The sequence below is a fragment of the Aythya marila genome (assembly GCF_965140915.1).
Source record: "Aythya marila genome assembly, chromosome: 16".
In the NCBI taxonomy this organism is placed as follows: domain Eukaryota; kingdom Metazoa; phylum Chordata; class Aves; order Anseriformes; family Anatidae; genus Aythya; species Aythya marila.
In genome coordinates this window covers 10,327,028-10,346,382 of record NC_139057.1, presented here as the reverse complement: position 1 = coordinate 10,346,382, position 19,355 = coordinate 10,327,028, and the positions used below count along the sequence as shown (strand labels likewise).

The following is a 19,355-nucleotide window of genomic DNA, read 5'->3' as shown; positions in this document are numbered from 1 at the left end:
CTGCTTGGAGCCTACAACACCCCTCAGCCCCAAGGCTCTAAGCAGACCCTAGTCCCCAAGTGGAAAACTTTTCGTAATGCCTTCCACACCCTCCAGGTAGCCTGGTTAAGCAGGGCTGCCTCAAGGCATCCCCGTGGCACTGCCAAAATCGTGCTGCAAAATCATGGGGATGCGGGGCTGGGGCCAGCACGGGGCAGGCAGCAGCATCGCCCCCACCCGTGCCCCAAATCCTGCCCAGCTCCAGCCCTTCAAACAGCAGCAAAGACAAAACCTTCCAGCAGGCAGATGCACTTCTAATACAACTGACAGTCAAACCACATCTGGATATCTACAGAGCTCAGGTAATTTTCAGCTGATGACAGCCAGTAAAAGCGTGAGGCAACAGGCCTGGAGAGGGCCGCACAAGATGGGATTTTCTCTTCCATGCACTACAATGTAGGCTGCCTGGAGGGGAGGTCAACACAGCATGGGTCTAGCCAAGAAGTTTATGCAGTGTTTAAGCATTTGGTGGCCTCAATCTCCCTGTATATAAGCAATTTAATTTGTCCAACTCAAATTGTATACAAACTCTGAGCAGCTATGTCAATAAGAAACAGAGCAGCTCTTCTGGGCGGAGTAGGGAGAGCTGAAGGAAAGGAATGCAAGGACATCAGGAAAAAACTGACTTGCTAGTTGGGAAAACTTCACAGTTACACATCCTGAGTGGGCAGATACGAAGATGAAAGCAGAGGTACACAAACCACTGCAGTTTGTTCCCAAAACAGCCTCACAGCTACACGGCCACCTGCTTGGCAATCCGTGAGCTTTGTCCAGAGCCCCCAGCCATCACCTTCCTAAAGGGCACCGAAGTCTGTCAGCTCAACAGAAAAAATAAGTTTAAATTAAATTAAATAAAAGAGAGAGAACTTGGCCACCACCGAGATTGCTCCAGAATAAAACACCCACTAGAAAATTAAATGGGTAAAGAACAGTCCTGCTCCACAAAGCCTTCAAGTGGTGAATTCTTCACTTTGTTCTTCTTGCTTGCTCTAACGAGACGTGTCTCTCTCAGGGTGAAAGACTGTGGGAACTGAAGATATCTTTCTCCCATCTCTCCTCCACTGGATGAGCAGAGGCAGCCGCTGATGACAGCCGTACGAGCACGACGGCCCTGCCCCAGCCGGCTCTGCTTTTCAGGCTGCTCACCAGCAGACCCTGCTGTGCGCACAACCTGACCCCAAACCCAGGTGAGGAGCAGGCTCAGAGCTGTAGCCAAGGCTAGAGACGTCCTGCAGAGCACCCCCTTTACTCACAGTGGCAGCACCACAGGTTTTTCCTGCCACAGATCCTGTCTCCACTGCACCACACTGTCTGGTAAGGACAAATGCTTCATCCTCTGCAGGAACCAGCACAGCACAGCCCTGCGGGAGCACCTCCAGCAGGTCATCTTGCTCCTAACAAAACTAAGCCAGCAGCCTCTGGGTCCTTGGGTCCCAAACACGGCCCTGCAGAGGTGTGACATTAACACTGCCAAAAATTTCCTTGCTTATTTACATTGCGGGAGCACCTAGGGGCCCCAACCAAGCCAACATCTGCCCTGCAGAGCTCTGCCCACGCTGTGTGCCCGCAGACGTGACGGCCAGCTCCGTGGCACCGCGCAGCCCTTCGGCGCTCAGCAGCAACACAGCCCAGCCCCAGCCCGGCCAGGGAGCAGCAGGAAGGGAATCCTATGCCAGACACAGAGGACAGGTGCTGCCAGACAAGCCACACAGATCCCAGCACCCCAGAGCTCCGCTGGTGAGCACCCAAGCTCGTTGCAGCCTCCCAAAAACCAGCAGACCCTCCAGCACAAACCCCAAAGCCCGCTAAGCCCTGCCAGCTGCTAACCCAAACACTCAAAGGCTAATTCTTAGGAAGGATGAAATCAAGAGGTAAATAACATTTCCAACGCACCAGTGACGTGCCAGACACGTCATCCAGCAGACCGTCGGCAGGCCAAGAGCATTTTTCACTGCTCTGCCCTCCTGCTGCCAGACCCGAGGCAACACGGCCGTGCAGGAGCCAGCAGCACGGGGCTGGGGTCCCCCGGCCCCTCTGCCTTCCCTGCGCCCGGCAGGGAACACGGCAATTCCCAGGAGGGAAGGAGAGCCAAAAAAGTGACGGGACAGCTCAGTACAGCCTGCTTTGTTTTGCTGCGCAAGCCAAGTGCTGAAAGTTGAAAACTCCAAACATTTCCTCTCTGAAGGCATTAAATTACCATTTTCTTATTTCAACGTCTTCTACTCGCTTCGGCATCCAGATACGCACTTCCCAAATGTACTGCTAGGAATAGGGTGTTGTAAACAAAGTTTTACAAAAAAGGAAGGTTAACACACAGCATATTTTTCCCATTACTTCAATACATCCTGCGAGCTCTGCAAGCTTGGTAGAGAAAGAGTCTATTTAAAAATCTAGGGTGGGGAAGAATTAGCTCACCAAAACCATAAACAGATTTGCTTTGCACTTTTAGTCCAAGAGAAAAACAAGACAGGCTATGTGCATATTGATGCACACAATAGCAAAATCATTTTAAAAACAAATGAATTGGGAGGGAAAGGACATCAGAGAAGGGTGGGGAAAAGGAAGAGTTGAGAAAAAGGGGCCAAGCCCTAAGAGCAGTGATCCTGAGAGTTTGGTTCTCCAAGCCCCTTCAGAAGGTACTAGAAACCCTGCATATGCCAGGGCACGGCTGCGAGCATGCAGAGGGGATGACACGAGTTGCTATAATGCCACAATCTGTCCCTGTGTGCAAACCTTTGAGTAATAAATGACACTGGACGTGGTGAGGGAAGCTAGGAACAATACCAGCACCAGTCCGGTTGCTGCACTCCTCACAGGGCACTGACTACTGAAGTTCAGAGCAAGCAGGCTCCAGGCATGGCACAACTGGGGTGGAGAAAAAAAATCAGAAATAAGTCTTGGGGTGGAAAGTCGCCTTTCCAGAGGGACACTGTCATCTATCTCACAACCATGAACTACGGGAAATGCATTCTCCATCGGTTAATGTCTGCTCACTAAGGCTTAACCACAGAGCTTCATTTCTTGCACACAAATTGACTCTGCTCTGGTATGAGACCCAATTTCTTCTTCAAAGCTCTGGAATGGCATAATGGAAAAATGAAGGGTTATTTCCAAGCACACATTATCCACCCACAGAAGGCAAGGGCGAAATGCATCGCTTTCCTGACCCTCTCACCTGCAATACAGGGCAGATGCACATTTGTTAAGTTGCACAGATTCACAGGGCTGGGGGAAGAACAGAGTGGTCTAGCACAAATACACAAGCACCAACCAGGAGAAGAGTACAAACACACAGGATGTCTGAACTCTCTTATCGAAGGCACAACATCCAGATGCAAGAAAAACTGCCCCCTTCCTCAGGGACTGCTAAGAGCACAGCCCAAGACCTATACCAAGTGTGCAGCAAGGAGCGGTTCAAGGGTTAGCAGAGCAAACCATTTTGTGATCATTTATTTCAGCCAACGGGCTAGAAAAACCGTCATGAGAAGATCTTCTTAACTACTTTGAAGCCTTAAAGAAAGCCCGTCTTTCCCCTTTCCCAGTGGCTCACAATTACTACTCATAGCCAGCCACTGAAATCAGTAATTAACCCATAGTTAAAAACACGTAGTTGTTTTATTTCATGTATTCCATTGTACTTCACCATACAAGGGTACCTCCTCCCATTAACACAGTTCTACCTCATCTTACCAACACAGGAGCGAGTACTCATGCCGAAACACCAGATTTCTCCATCCAAGCTAGGCAAGACAGAACCGTGCACCGAACACATCATGTCCTGACAGTGCAGGACCTACCTGCCAGGCGGACCACATCCTTAACACGCCACCTTCCAGTTCTTCTTCTTTGCTTGCACACATCTTTAAAGCGTCAGCAGGCGCTTCAGCTGTGCCAAGATTCAGGGCTGGAAGAGAGCACATTGCACCAAAAATTACTGCTACGGCTCCAAAGGAGAAGGTGACCCTTGGTTAGTAAACACGAACAGCAAAAGCACAACACCAATCAGTTCAGTCAGCCTCCCTGCTCACGCCATCCGCCCCACCTTCTGCAATAAACCTTCAGCAAAGCACCCCAAAACACACACCTCTGACGTTTCTCCCACTCGATTAGTGAAGATAGGGCTCGCCAGAAGTTAGCCAAGCACGCTGAGCCAGCTGCCCAGCACCCAACCACGCTGCTCTTGCCCCAGTAAGAGGAAAATACAGGAGCACAGCGAGCGAGGCACCAGAGACTGTCAGTAAGCACTCCGCTCATTAAGCAGGCTGAGGACTAGAAACCCCAACGAGCCAGGGACATATTTAGGGAAGTAATCACAACAACCTGACCAATATGCCGCAGCCTGCATCTATATATAACCCGCACTTTTACTTTTAGCTATGTGCTTCCTCTCTCCCCTCCGTTCTCCTCAGCTGCTGCCTGTCCCTACACCCCGAGCCGAGCAGTAAAGCCAGCCCTATGTATTTCATCATTTCTACACTTAACCATATACAGGGATAATCGGCCAAGAGGATTTCTGGGCGTAAGTTCAGGCAGAGGGAGAAAACAGCATATCCAAAAACAGAGTCACCCTGGAAAAAGGTGAGCCAGCGCTTGCAGCAAGGATGAAAAATAGGAAAACTATGCTGCAAGTCCTAGGCAAAGGAAAATTTTCACTTGTTGACGGCTCCTGCTAGAGCGTGGTCGGTGACAGGTTCTCCTCGCCCAACGTGCGTCACATCCCCAGCACCAAGTCCAAAGTGTCTCTGCTGCTTCAGCCAGCACACAGCCTCAGCCAGACAGCCCCGGCCAAACCCCTGCCGCTGGTTGAACTCCTTCCCTCGGCGAGGTCCTGCCCAGTTCACAGCCATTTCACTCCCAAACGTTGGTTTCTCCCATTAAAATGGGTAAGTGAAGTGGCACGGAGAGATTTAACCAAATAACTAGCGCATTCACACAGCAACTCAGGAGAGCGCCTCATCAGCCCACTTCAAACCCCACAGAGAAGCTGCTGCTGCTCTGGCTGGAGCATCACAGACAGGAGGCCTAGCAGTAGTCAGAAAAGAAAAAAGGCAAAGAAATCGGGCAAGTGCTGAAGGATGAACCAAGGCTCTCGCTCACCGGGTGCTCCAGTGTTCAGACACACGGGTCTTGGTCCCTGCTGCCAAGCTGTGCTCGTACAAAGCTTCCCCGCGTGCTCACGCTGCTGCTTGCTGTGCCATGATTTAATTCATGGGAAATGCAAAGTGAGCACAAAACTGGGGGAAAATCGCAGCCCTAAGTCAAGCACACCACTGGAGCTGAGAGAATAAGAATAAAACACTTTAAATGCCTGCTAGATGCCACAGCTTTTTCTTTTCCTCCCCTAAAACGAAGGGAAGGTTTATTCTTAACCTGTTAGGTTTCAACACACTTGGAAAGATCCCAGTGTTGAATGCGGGGACCTTGACATAACAGGTGACAACCTCTTACACGCCAGAAAAGGTTTACCATATAATAAGAAACAAATATTAGACTGCTGATCAAGTGGTTTTTATTCCAGCAATTTGTGTAATTGTCCTGCAACAACTTGCACAACACCACAGTCTCTAAAACTATGTGATAACAAACCAGCACCGGCTGCCTATCTGCCATGCCTTCTCTGATAGCAGCAGCTAGAGAGCCCCAACCACAGAGCTGGTGTCTGTTATACCAGCTCTCTTGGCTATGGTAGGTTTAATATCATCTGCATGCTCTTTTAGGGATGAAACATATGTCTAAGATTTTAATAAACATGATTTCTTGATCAACGGAGTACCTAAATTAAGAAGAGTGACCTTGATCATAACAGTTTGATCGTAATACTTTGCGCTTCCTGCAATTAAAGGTGTTTTAAATAGAAACTCTGGCTGGAAGCACAGAAAATCTCAGTTTCCCAAAATCTAGTGCTGAAAACACGGAGCAAAAAGCTTGCAGATTTGGCAATGCGAGTCACTATTGCCCTTTGCAGCTCCTTGTTGAATTGCCTGAGGCTTAAATTTCAAGTAGAATAATGCATGGAAGAGGTGGGGGTACAGGAGCACGGGCTGGGCTTTCCTTGGAGCAGTACACGCCTACAGCTCAGCTGCCTATCACAGGAACTAGAAGAGCAGACAAGGACTACCAAGGAATGTTTTGTTTTTTTTTTTTTTCCTAATTTCTTGCAGGTAAAATAATCCCAGGCACATCTGATACCAATGACACACTCGGACTTGTTCAGGTCCTTCCACGTCAGGGATTTCCGCTGTATGCCAGAACTATTAATCATAAAAGTTCACATCCCTTCTGCCCTTCCTTCCAAGTATTTCAGTTAACTCAGGATTGAGTAAGTGCCTCAAAACCTGCAGTGACTGCTCGAGAACGAAGACGAACATATTCCCAAAACATTAGGCTTGACGCAGAGGATAAATCATCCTAATGTACCTGTGGTTTTACAGTCTGTAATGCCTGAACCATCTGGGATGGGAGGCTTGTAAAAATAAGGAAGGGAGGAATTCCCAAATTCCTGTGCAGGATCCACTGCTGCGTTTGAGCATACACTGGGTCTGATGTTTAAAACCCCAAACCACTATAAAGCTCCAGGAACAGATTTCTGGGTTTTCCTTTCACTGGGCAACCTCACCTCAGACATTTCTAAATGGCTGTTGGCTCTCTTTCTGCTCTGTTTCGGGTCCTTTTTGGCATTAATGGAAACTGAACAATGCTGTCCCTGATCAAAGCTTCCTCACAGAAGCCACGCACAGGCCAGCCTGATATCTGCAAACAGCAGAGAAGGTACAACAGGCTCTCACCAACCCACCCAGCAGGAGGTCAAGCCACAAAAGAGCAAAATGATCCCTAAAAAGATGGAAACGTCTGCTCTGGTCCCCAGCAGAGTGCCAGGGTGCTCCACCGTTTTCTTGCTTTCTTTTCTTGTGTTTCTAGGACAGGGAAACAGTTCAGATGCGCGTGCACTTAGCATGACTCCTGCTCCAGCAGAGCCCAGCACGTCCCTGCAGGAGCGTGGCACTTTGTTCCCGAAGCAGACCATGAGGTTTCCGTGCTGTGCTGCTCCGCATCCCGGCACCCACAACAGAACAGGCCTGCTGCAAAACATCCTTCTGTTCCCTCCAGCTGCTGTGCCAGCCCAGTTTGTGATGCTCACCAGTGAGCAGCTTTCCCAGCTGATCCTGAACTTCCCTTTGCTGCTGAGCACATCCTGAGCTGACCCACGAGCGTGCTGCTCCTTCCTGGGACACGACCTCTGCAAGGCAGCAGGAGACATGGCTTGCTCGCATGCCTAGCACAAGCAGTATTCTGGTGCAAGCACAAACCTCAAAGCAGCTTCTCTCTGTGCTCCATTTCAGTAAATCAGGGGCTGCCCGAGCCCCGTGAGAGCCGGTGAGCCCTGAGCCAGGCTCCTGCCTGCAGGGCTGTCTCGCTGACTGTGCCACGCACACCTGGGGGACACCACAAACACAGAGCTACGTGACCCCGGGCTCTTCTTAGAGCAGATTAAAGGTGGTTGTCACACCTAGCAGGGAGTGAAGAGCTCATCTATACCCTGAGACCTAGGACGCTGTGCTGCGATGCCGATTTACAGCCAAGTAAAGCTCCTTCCTGGTGTGATTGTGCACCTCACCTGTGAACCCATAGCATGCCACAGCAATCGCCCATAAAGGCTTCCAGCTCCCAAGGTACAATTACGGGACCGAAGAGCTACCATTTCGGATCTCCGAAGTGGCTGTTTCTATTTCCCCAACACTTACACTGAGCTGGGAACTTGTCTGTACTGATACTTCCTTCGAAGAGAAGTAGCCACCCCACAGACACTCCTCACACCCCCTCTCCGCCTCTTCCAGCCCAAGCGGACCCATGTCCTGGAAAGGCTGCATCACCCAGAAAGGCAAGTCATACAATTCAGCATCCATAAAATTTAATTTTAGAAGCAAAGAGCATAAAATATTTCTAGCCAGCATCTGCTTTTATAGGGAGACATGCAAACTTATAGTATCTTTAGTCACTTCAACCATTTTAAGTGCCAGAAAATTTAAGCCACAGAATATAATTTGCCATCTCTTGCTTATTTTAGACTGAAAACAACCCTTCCTAACCTTACCACGCCAGGCCAGTGCCGTGCAGAAGGACCGCAGGAAAGCATCTGGACAACTCCCACTCATGGGAGAACAAACTGCACCTGCAGCACGGGTGCGTTCCCACCGCTCGGTATTAGGAACGGATTTCTAGTGCGTTTTCATCTTCCAGCAACTGACGCGCCACAAGCTCACTGTTAAACCCAGTGTTTAACAATTGTCACTTTTAGGAAAAGTATTTCTCAATCTGAACTTTTATCTCTGCAATTTAAGACCATGACCTCTCATCCCACTCCCTGTAAACATGGAAAGCCAATGCCACCTTCCCCTTCACGCACTTTTAGGTACCTGTAGATTTACTTCCTCCCTCCCTCTTCTCTTATCTGGAGCCAAACAAGCCAGGTTTGCTCAAACAAGCAGTTTCCAGACCTCCAGTCCATCTCATTACTATCTTTTGGACTTCCTCCAGCTGACCTCTTCCCCTGGGCTAAAAAGCGAAGAGGACACCTTCCCTCGATGCTCTGCCACCATGCAGCCACCTGCTCCAGGATGTTTACTTCCAGCTAAAGAGAGCCTAGTTTACACCCAAGCAGACACAAGCACGGCCCAACTCACATCTGCCTTAGTCATTTTTTCCATCACAAAAGGAAGGAATTAGGGAATTATTCCCATTAAGCTAAAAATGCCTATTGCAGCATTTTAAAACTTTTAAATCCTATTCAGGCCAGATTAAAAAAAAAAAAAAAAAAGTGGTATACTTGTGGCATGCACTAAAGCTCAGCAAACTGCAGTCAGCTTCTCCCTCCGAGAGAGAAAAAACAACACAGCAGACTCTCACTCCTGTTGTTTTCTTTTCATGGCCCATAAAGATGCTCTTAGGACCACAAGCAAGAGCTAGGCAACCAAACTTCTAAAGATAAAAAGAGAGAAAATAGGAAATTCTCAAATGTCAAAAAACGCTTGCATGCCATGGTCACGAGTGTCTAAGCTTTCCTTATAGCCATCAGTTATCTGAGAGCAGAAATCATGACTTTTGTTACAAGTTTTACATGTGGCATAACGGAGCTCTGCCCGGCTGCACTGTTACTCAGTTGAGCTGAAGCAGCAGCGCACCGGCTTCCCTTCTGCCCAAAACCCTCAGGTCTGCAGCATTCCCCTGGGATGCAGGAAACAAACCCCACTCCTACAGTGCTTGAAGGGTTTTGCATCATTGGCTTCAGCTCCCAGTGTGAGCTGGGATATTGAGGGATGGGGAACGCCGTCCGTGTCCTGTGCTTCCCGCTGTGAATAACGCACCTACACGGCCGGGAACCAAGGGGCAGGGGGACTCCTTGTCTCGTGAGTACAGCAGTTACCCGATGGGCAGGACATGCTCCTTCCCTGTCCCGTGAGGGTTTATGTGTGCACCCAGCATCAGGACCAGGACTTCCCGCACCACCGGCCTGTTTCCTAGGGGCCGAGGCACTGCTAGGGGGGAGCAGATGTGGATGGAGATCGCCCTGGCACAGAGGAACGACCACTGATGCTTTATTCTGCTCCTTTTCTGAGTCCAACCATCTTCTTCCCTTACCTCCAGGCTTTCCCAGCCGCGTTTACTGGTCTCATTTCCAAGCAGGTTATGGGAGCAAGAGGACAACAAAAGCAGCACTTGGGATCATGGACTTTCCCCCCAAAATATTTCCCTTCAACCAAGAAGTTGAAGCACTCTGGGACACAAATTGGTAACGCTGCAGACCTCAACGCTCTCACCTCCCGCACGCAGCATGGCTAAAGCCAAAGGGTCCCATTATTCATGCAGGGACCTTGCTAGCTCCGCAGTTAGCAGAGAAAAACCACACTGACAGTCCTTGTGCTGTGCACAGAAGTCTTTTTAAGGTGATTTGTCATTTAAACTGTCAGCTTGAAATCTAATTGTTATAAAAAATGAATAAAATATTATATATTACACTCACAGGCTGCAGCCGCTGCCAAATTCCTCTGACAATTTTTACAGGATTATAATCACATTCCTCTTTTAATGTTTTACTCTCTTGTTTCTGTGCCAAAGAGCCAGTTAAGCTACACGGTAAACTGGGTACTTAAGAAGAGCACATAACTATGATTCTATAACAATCCAACCCAAAACTGGCAACAGAGCAAAACGCCACTCTCCCCTGCTCCGGGGAAGTCTCTTAGGAAAATCAGGGTCAGGTGCTGGCTGTAAGGCAGCAGCCAAACCACTTTCAGACAATTTTGGAGCAGGTTTTACCATTAAAAATATTTTTCTTTTAAAGAAGAGGAATTTTTAACTGTGGGGGGAAGACAAGCTGGAAGCTCCTGCCATCCAGAAGCACGCAGGTCTCGCACGGATCCCAAACAGCTCAGCACCTAACGCGATGGAGCGGGCACCTGGCAGCAGAGCAGAAGGAAGAGCCGAATGCTCTAGGTTATAACCACCCCTTGCTGGTACATTTGCTACTCACAAACCCCATCACCTCCTCTTCTCCTTAAACTCTCCTGCTCGAACCACCGAAAGCTCCCTGTGCTGCAAGCAAGCGCTCGCTGCCTCGGTGGCTCCAGCAGCAGCCCGGCGAGTGACAGTCGTGTCCCCGTCCCGTCTCCTGCAGGGACGTGGCTGGCTGGCTCCTGCCTAGGGACATGAGGGAGAGTTGCACAAAACGAGGATTTCGGCATTTGTTAGTCAGCATCTAAATGTCTTCTTCCCCAAAACGCCTGGAGCTCAACTAGGGCTCGCTAGCACAAAGAGGACAAACAAAATTGTCTAGAAATGGAAGCAAAACTTTGTTTGCCCAAATTAATGGGCAACTTTTACATCAGTAACACAAGAAAAATGTCGGGCTTGGTTTTCTTCCCCCTGCGAGGCACTTTGCTGCAGGACAGTGTTCCTTTATAAAAGCATTCCTCTGGAAGCACTTCTCCTGTGAATCTCCCCCTCTGACAGCTCCTGTTACAAAGCCACGATAAAAGACTTATTCAGCGAGCTTTGGCACATGAACTGCGCCCAAACTGTCACTGCCAAGCCATGCAACTTTATCACAGGCTTCATAACATGAGGAGAGAAGAAAAGATGTGTGAGCTGGGAGCACCAGCTAGGAAAAGCCTCGGCTCCCAGGGTCATGAGAAACTCAGATTTCATCGGCAGGAGGAAGGACACCAACAGAGATAAGTGTCTAGACATCACCATTCCGGAGGAAAACTCCCAAGCAGGAGTGCAACATGATCCAGACTTCCGAGGACTGACGGATGAGCACCTTTGGTGTATTATCAGCGCATTTTGTGCTGGTGACTTCTGAATTTTTGTGGGTTTTTTTTTTTTTTTTTGGTGGTTGGGAGCCACCCTGGGAATTTCAGCTCTACAAGCACCACCTGGACGTCTTCATCCCAAACACCTCGCAGACTCAGTGCCACAGCGCCTAACTGCAGGCACAGGGGCAGTGGTGGAGGGGATCTGGTGGAAGCAAGGACAGAGACGTTTTGCTTGCCTTTGCTATTGAGCTGATCCAACCCTTTAACCTGCTGTAAAACCCGAGGTCTTGCTCACCTCGCCACCCTCCCTTCCCTTGCCTGCAGCCTCCCCCTGCCCCTCAGCCCCTCCTCCAAGACCCTTCCCAGAGCCAGCCCGGCCAGCAGCAAGCTGCCTGCTACCGCTGCCCAGCGCCAGGTTGGCTGCCTCCAGAGCTCTGACTTCAGTTTGAAGCAGCACAAGGGAAACACAAACAGAGACCGACCCCTTGCCGGTGCTCAGCAGGTCAGCACAAACCAGGCAAGCACCAGGAGCTCGGGGGAAAAGCTTCCTGCTGCAGAACCAGGGCATGGAGCTCCAGAAGCTGCTGCCAGCAGCATCCAGGACCACGATATCCATCATTTCCAAGGATGTGGTTAAGCTAGAGGCACATTGTATGCTTTGTCCACCCTACACATACATGTACGTGCAAGATATCTATGGGGTATCTTTGCTTGCATGTACACACGGCTTTCAACAGCCCCAAGTGCAGCTCTCCTCCCATTCTCCTGCTCTTTTCCTTCCATGCCAGGAAGAAACCACACAATCGGACCGGACTGGGCATCCATGGCACAAGGGAAAAGAAATATTTCAGCCATGAATAGATTTTCAACTGGAATCTCCCAGGAGACGGCATTAAAATGAAGGAGGGAAGAAATAAATAAACAGAGGAGAAAAAGAATCAACTCGTCAGGATCGGCTCTGCCAACTCCTAAAGCCATAATTCAAGCCCCGAACACTGTGGGATCGGCTCCAGGTCAGGAGATCCTGGACAACAACCAGGATAACGCGAGGTGCTGAGGGGAGGGCACCTCTGGACCCTTCTCTGCCCAAGGACACATATTTTGCAGCATTTTTTCCCATTTTTTCTTAGAGAAAATAAAAACGAAAAAAGAAAAAAAAAAAAGATTTTAGCTGGCCCAACTGGTGGGTTCCCCAAATGTGGAGTTTAACCCCAAAACTGTAACGTACAGCAGGAGGAACAATGCCACAAATGCGTGGCTACGTGCCACACTGCTCCAAAACTGGTTCACCCACCAGTCCCAAAACATATAAATATCCCCTCTGGTTTTCTCTGCAATATTCCCAAGCTGATCTGGAGAACCCAAGGAGGCACCAGGCCGTAATGAGAGGTTTGTTGCAAAAGGTGTTCGGGATGCCTGTCAGCATGGCCCCAGAGCTGAAGGCGGCTCTGTATTTAAGGCACCCTGAGCACACGCAGCGACAGCAGGCTGCTTTGGGGCTTTTATTTAAAAAAAAAAAAAAAAAAGTCAGCTTGTTTATTCACCTCAACTGACCTTCCCTGGCCTCTGCTTCGTGAGAGTATTTTCAGCCTCTAACTTGATTAATGGTGTTTCAAAAAGGAAAAAAGAAAAAAAGCCATCAGCGAGCTGATTTAAAAGATACATTTTTATCCATAGCTTCTAATGTGATTAGCAGCTAAATCTTGCTTTGTTTTATTACAAAAAAATAATCGGGTGCAGGACGTGCACATTCACTCATTCGTTATTGCAGGACTGTTGATATTAGCTTTTATTTTTAGAAAAACACGAAGTGTTGAGGGGAAATGAAACAATGCAACACTTCTTTGAGACCGTCCCTAACATTAGGAAAACATACAAGGAAAATACCTTGGCAATCCGCTCGCATACCTTCCCACAGGCTTCAGTTTATGAAATAATAAATCCCGTTTCAAAGCACGTGGACAGGCCTGGCTGTTTAAGAATAAAAATATCTGACAGCTGTACGTCGCCGTATCCCGAGCCTTTGGGATGGAGGGCAGCACAGCGCTCCTGGGGACCTGCTCCGTGCGCTGGCATTAAAACCCCGGGCAGCAGCCACATCTCCCTGCAGAAAGCCCCGGTGGGGTGACGGGGCAACACACAGCTCCAGATCTAAGTGTTTGCACGTGTGGCTCCATCCAATTCATCGCATTTCTTGCCTTTTCATTGCAGTGCAGTACACTCCTATTTAATACTTGTAGGGCCAGGGTTTAACAGGCTACCTCCTGCCTTCCTAAGTGACACATTTTTAGGTCTTCGAGCACTGAGATGTATCAAAACTTTGCAAATATTGCTAAAATTAAGTTTAAAGTGCAATAAAACCACCTCCAAGCAGGTGCCCTCGTTCAACAGCTGGCAGCAGCGGCGCTGCTTCACTGATCTCTTCTGTGCTCGGAGGGAGAGAGTCAGGGTGCTGAAGCCAGAGGATGGCTGGGGCTGTTCGAGGAGGAGAAAACCAGCGATCAGCAGGTCAAGCAACCTCTGCTAACACAAAACATGAGCTCGGGTACCTGCCTGTTCACACACGGCCCCGATTCAGTTTCCAGAACCCCATTTCTTTTTTCTGTAATTGCACGGAAAACTGCTACCCTGCACCTCCCACTCCTCACCATGAAGATCATTGCACTCAGCCTCGGGAAAAGTTAATACTTCCTCCCCACCCCATCTCCTTATTAAGGTGTGATTTTTGAAATTAATTTGGCAAGCAGTGCGCGTTCACTGATCAGTTCAGCAGTCGGGGCTTTCTTCACGCGATGGCTATACGCTAGTTACTGTAGCGGGGGGATTATTTCCCATTCCCATTTGGGATTTACGGCACTGCAAGAGATCAAATTATTAGAAAAATGCAAAAGAAATAAAAAAGAAATAAGACATTTTAAACTCAACATAATTTTCTTTGAATTTTGAGTCCTGTGCCTACGAGGAACTCAGCCAGCCCAGCTCAGAGGGGCAGCACAAGAAGCCTGTCCCCAGCATGGATCGTGTCCATAACGCCATCCTCTCCTGCCTCACACTAACCATGCCCTTTCCACACAGCCAAAGCTTGTAATTAAAAGGCAAAGCCTCCTGACGCCTGGGACATAAGCCTGCATTTCCAAACCCAGGACCTGCGCCTCGCTGCGAGCAGGAGCGCCAGGGCTGGAGGCAGGCCCCAGCAGCAGCCCAGCTCCTGGCGGCTTCAGCCCCTACCTGGGGAGGGCAGAGCCCCCGACAGCCACAACCACAGGCCCATTTCCAAAGCTTTTGGGTCTGTCTGCAATATGCCTGTCACCCTCTTCTGAGGGCCCTGCCAGAGATGCCCGGTTTTGCAATGTTAAAATCTCAAATCCTATTTACTCCCTCGCACCACCTCGCCAAGCACACACATCAGTATGATGGTGTCACCTCCAACAGGGCGCTGGGGACACAAGGGACGTCATGTTTGCTTGGTGGCTGTCCCAGGAAGCGGCAGCTCCTCCTTGTACTCACCCGCTCAGCTCCAAGCGCTCTGCCAGCACGTTGGGAACTACACCGGGGGGTGGTGGAATTCAGAGAAAGAAGAAAGAAACCTATCCCAGATGCCGGAGAAGATCAAAGTGGGAACATGAAAACTTTGAAGTTCTTTAAACAACTGAGCCTCTTCTCCTTCCCAAGCAGTGGCTTTCCTCCTGCTCCCCACAAGCCGCCGGGGATCCTCGGGCTGTGGCTAAGAAAAGCAAATTTTCGGAGTGGGAACAGCGCGCTGGCTGGGGCAGGGCAGCGAGCAGGAGCAAGGGCCTGCCGCCTCTCTAGACACACAGATCAGCATGAAAACGATGCTGGTAAAATTAGAAGAGCAAAAGGAGCTCAGGGAAAGCTCGGGAAGAGTACAGGTCCAGGGGGATGGAGGCAAAAACTACCCGTGAGAGACCTTTGCACAGCTCCAGCTCCCAGTGCACCGGTCCAAAGTTGCCTTTGCCAAAGCACAGTCATTTCTAAGTGTGTGACAAAAAACCCTGAAAATAATAAAGGGAACAGCTCAACTGCACTACCAGCATTGAGAAGCTGACGTGTGCACAGGATCAGGCCCACAATGCTCCGTCATGCACACAACCAATGTGCGCCATCCAGCAGGTCGCCACCAGCATGCTGTGACAGCGGACACGGAGGTGAAACAAAACCCTCAGCCCCCTGACCAAGGGAAGCATCAGCACCCGACACAGACCTGCAGGGAGCACCCAGCCCTGCCTGTAAAACAGCCGTGGGTTCACCCAGGTGCAGGGGAACACGGCCTCTGTGCTCACCCCCCCCAGAAGCAGCACTTCCACGAGCACTGCAGCAGTTCCCAGGGCGGGCAGGAAAAGCAGCCGGCCACGTCCTGGTCTTCACAGGCAGGCCAGAGGGGCAGAAAAGGCAGTAAGATGATTCCTTCTTCCGGAAGCTCAAAGCCTGGGAACACAGGAGAGGCTGGGACCTGTGGCTGAGCACCACGAACCTCACCACCCGCAGCCCCCATCCTCCCCAGCTGTGAAGCAGCGTTAAAGCACTGCACACTTGGTATTTAGCTAAAACACCTGGCTGTTATTTAAAACATCCGCTGCAGGTCAAGGCACACAAACAGCCAGAGGAGCAGAGCACAAGGCAGCAGGTGGGCTTTGGCCTTCAAGAACCATTCACATCCATCTGCTGGCTCTGGATCCAGCCCACGAGCCTGCTTCTCCTCTGCTAGCACAGCTGAGGCTTTTTCCCAGAATTTTGTTTCTAAATTAGCTCTGCCTCCAATAGAGACACTCCCCTTTTCTTAAATACTTCCCAACGCGGAAACGATCCTTAACAAAGCAAGGAAGGACGAGGCACCCTGCAGAAGAGGAGCCTGCATTTACACCCTGCTTACCAAGCAGGCACGCTGGCCCCGCGTGACGCCCTGCACGTGTTCGAAGGTGACACGCTTCCAGCGCTCACACCCGCGTGACTACCTACAGCCACAACCACCCCAAGAGCCAATTAACCTCGATGCACGGGGTAAACAAGCTCCTCTTGCCAGGACGGTGAATACCAGACTTTGAGAAGCCCTGCTCATGCCACATCCAAGCTGTCAAGGCCTCCAAAGCTGCTGGAGGCACTGGGTGAGCTGACAGCTGAATTAGGTGCTGATCAGGGATGAGCAGGACCTGGAGCCACCTGGGAAGGTCTCCAGGTATCGAGGTTTGTCCAGGAGTAGCAAAAGACCTTTGCTACTTCTACGCTAAGCACATTTGGAGGTGAAGAGCTTTCGGATCAAGTATTGAAGGCTTTGAGCCTCATTCCGGTCCTCTGAAAATAACCTCTTTATTTTTACCCCTTTAAGAGCAGGCAGGAAGGTTAAATCCCTCTTCGAGTACACGCAGATACTGAGGGGTTCCCGGGGATCTGGGACAGACAGCAGGATGAGCTCCATGGGACGGCCAGGCACGTGCTGCCAGCAGGTCCCACCGGGGCAGCGAGCCCCGAGGTACACGGGAACAGCACTGCGGGAAGATGAACCACCAGCAGACCAAAGCGAGTTGGTTTGTTTGGTTTTATTTGGTTCAGATTTGCTGAGTTCTGGGAGCTGCTTTTAAGCTGGTTGAAGCAGTCCAACACGGAGGAATAAAAGCAGTTCACTCTCGGGAACCAGTGCTGGTCCTGAGGCCACTGCCTCCTCCCCTACACAGTCCTGGACCCCTGGAGAGTTTTATGCCCTTCAGCCACCCCAGCTGGCAAAGGATGCCTTCAGCTCACACACAGGCAGTGCAGAGCCTGGCTGCTAACCCAGAAGACAAACCCTGGTCCTTGCTGAGGTCCTGGCACGTCATCACTCGGTGTTGAGGACAGCCAGCTCCCCAAGTGGAGGGAGAGCTTCTTCCAGCCTTGCCGATCCTGCCCCTCACCTGCCTGACATGCCACAGAAAATTCGGTGTCCCACAGCTGGCTTGCGAGGGAGGAAAGCTCCCCAGAGAACAACCATCATCCCCAGCACTTTCTGATTAGAGTCTGGACACAATGAGGTGTCACAGCTTCTGATTTGCAACACCACAGGGGTAAGACCATAGGAGATGCACAGGCTTCAGATGAGGAGAGACCACCAGCTTGACTCTGGTTACACGCAGCCCTTAACCTGCATTTATGCACTCCCCCAGAGAGCACTGATTATGCATGAAAAGAAACAGCAGGAACAAACAGAATGACTACCCGTCTGAGTGTCTGTGCACCACTGGCATGACACCTCAGGCAAATAAATATTTGCTTGACCTATTTCCAAGAGATGTTTCTCTAAGTGTCACGAAAACCTCTCTCTTTATCAAAGCGTCGGAGCAGAGCACGCACCTGGCTGAAAGCAGCCCACAAGCCCAACCACGGGTCCACGAACAACCCACGCAGCCTCCTCATCTTCCTCACGGGAGCAAATAACGCTGTTTGTACCTGTAGCACAAAAAAGCCTGTCTGGGAACAGCCTCAAGGCAGCTCCTGAGGAGAGGAAGAGTTAAAGACGCTGCCACGGAGAGCAGCGAGCCTCCTTGCCTCACCAAACTGGACGCTCCTCTCAACAGCCTCTCACCTCAGTGAGTTTTGAAGTGCTCATTGCTGGAGCCTGCCCCAGCCAGGCACTGCTCCGTGTGAAGGACACTCCGCAGGCCACATTCCAAGGCTCTCTCCCCACCCTGTTCCTGACATGGCCCTCTCAAGCATCTTTGTATTAAGAGAAAAAAAAAAAAAAAAAAAAAAGCTACAAGGCTCTTCTTCTTCCCCTGGAACAGCCTCCCTCGAGGTCTCTCCCCCAAAATGACCTGCTCAGAGGAAAGCAAGCGAAGCCCTATCACCCAGGCTGAGTTTCTGAGCGTTACTGGATGGGATCGTTTGGGTGGAACCCAAATGGAAACTCTGCAACCCTAACAACAGGCTGTTTGCTTTTCCAAGCAAGTGCTGAAACACACGGGGGGCCTGGCTGGGGCAGCGAGTGTGGTGCTTGCCATCGGGAGTGATACGAGAGCCATCCCTGAAGCTGAACGCACAGCTTACAAGGCTCACTTCCCAATGTTTCAGTGTAAAATAAATAATGTAGGAATAAGGAATGAAGAGGACACGGATAAAGGGAGTTCGGCTAAATATCTCCCTATCATCTCCGTAGGAAAAGACGAGGGCACCAGTACACCACTCTGAAAGGAGAGAGGAAAGGATCACAGGATCCTTTAGGTTGGAGAGCTGATGGAGGTTCTGAAATGTATGGGAACATCCTCCTCGTGAAGATGAGCCGTGGCTGCGGCGACTGTGGCTGCCTCTGGTGACAAACAAACCGCCTGGGCTCTACTCTTGTGCCATATGTCATCACCAGCTCCTCCGCATCCACCGCAGCCCTCAGCCAACCAAGGTTTTCCCAGTGATTTCACTTCATGCAAACTCGCTCCATCTGCATTTTAAGCTTTGTTATTTAGAACATTTGTCCAGAGAAAAGGGAAAAAAAAAAAAAAAAAAAACACCAGAAAACAAACAAAGAATGGGAGAAGTACATGACTTTTCTTCTTTTTAATTAGAAACATCACCCTTCTCCGACTCAACAAAGCAAGAAAGTCATCACAGCTGAAAGAGGGCAAGAGATGCTGCAGACCTTCCCATCATCTTACTGCCAGTCCCACAGCAAGCAGGATCTCCTCCAGCTGAGCCTCTGCATCAGGACCTAGATTTATTCCACCTGGAACAGGTGTCTAAGTCATAATCATCATCATCCCAGGCTCCTGTTTAATTAATGCGCTGGGAGAAGCACCTCCGGGGGTGAATCAGAGTCTGGACGGGGTGAATCACCCTCAGGAATGACAAATCTGTGCCTCGGCGAGGAGGGAGGAACCCAGACCTGGCGCTGGGTTCCTGCTGCCCCGAGCAATCCCTGTATTCCAGAGCCAGGCCAGCTCCCTGCGAGAAGGAGGGCGACGGCAACTTGCACGGACAGCGAGCAAACTCGGGATCCGCTCCCGGCACCTCCCCATGGGATGG

General features: G+C 50.3%; 1 protein-coding gene across 5 annotated transcripts in view; it reads right to left on the bottom strand.

Moving 5' to 3' along the window:
* The window catches only part of ZHX3 (zinc fingers and homeoboxes 3), a 48,001-nt gene that overhangs the window by 26,693 nt on the left and 1,953 nt on the right, over positions 1-19,355 (bottom strand). For 4 of the 5 annotated variants that reach the window (XR_014318620.1, XM_082773333.1, XM_082773329.1 and 1 more), the window contains exon 2: positions 3,837-3,943. The gene's annotated coding sequence lies outside the window, so the exon portion shown is untranslated. Of the gene's footprint in view, positions 1-3,836; positions 3,944-8,126; positions 8,144-19,355 lie in introns of those variants that run through there. The other variant, XM_082773332.1, reaches the window with a different exon arrangement.